This window comes from Galeopterus variegatus, unplaced genomic scaffold (genome assembly GCF_000696425.1).
Source record: "Galeopterus variegatus unplaced genomic scaffold, G_variegatus-3.0.2 Scaffold2496, whole genome shotgun sequence".
Taxonomy (NCBI): domain Eukaryota; kingdom Metazoa; phylum Chordata; class Mammalia; order Dermoptera; family Cynocephalidae; genus Galeopterus; species Galeopterus variegatus.
Window position 1 is genome coordinate 10,550 of NW_007728607.1, and position 843 is coordinate 11,392.

Genomic DNA, 843 nt, shown 5'->3' on the forward strand with positions numbered 1-843 from the left:
AAAAAAAAAAAGCTCTGGAGATAGAATGTGGTGATGGTTGCACAATAATGCAAATGTACTTAATGCCACTGACTGCACACTTAAAAATAGTTAAAATTGTAAATTTTATATTATGTATATTTTTTCACAATAAAATATCAAAAAATATAAATAGAGATTACCATTTGTTGGCTTTGTTGATAATTTTCATTTTGTATTTATTTTCTATTGAATTAATTATATGCCCTTTGCATCATCATTTTCTTCTCTAAAGTTTCTCTGGAAATAAATTAGAGATTAATTTCTAATTTTATGTAATGGATGCTTGTTATTACTTTTAAGCATTTATTTTATTTATATACATATGTTTAAAGGTGTGCAGTTTTAGCTGCATAATACATGTCTTGATATGTACTATTTTTATTATCACTTATTTCAAAATAGTTCCTAATTTTGATGATTTCTTTTTTAAACTATAAATTGCTTAGAAGGATATTTATCATTTTGCAAACAAATATGATTTTTTAATTTTTATGTTTTGATTTCTGGCATAATTTTATTGCTGTGGAATAATGGCATGTATCTAAACATGTTATGTTTTTGGAGCATTGTTTTGCAGCCTTGTAAAATGTCAAATTTAGGATAACTCCATGTATGTTAGAAAAACGTTTGAATCCTGAAGTTGATATATGCACTGCTCTTTATACACGCATGTTATGTGAATTGCATTACCTTTTGTGTTATTTTTTCATTTGTATGTTTTATTGGTTTTTCAGAGAGGTATATCATGCTAAAATATCCCACTATAATTCTGGTTTTATCTGTTTCTCCTTTTACTTTTGTCAATTCCTGGATTTTTTTTTT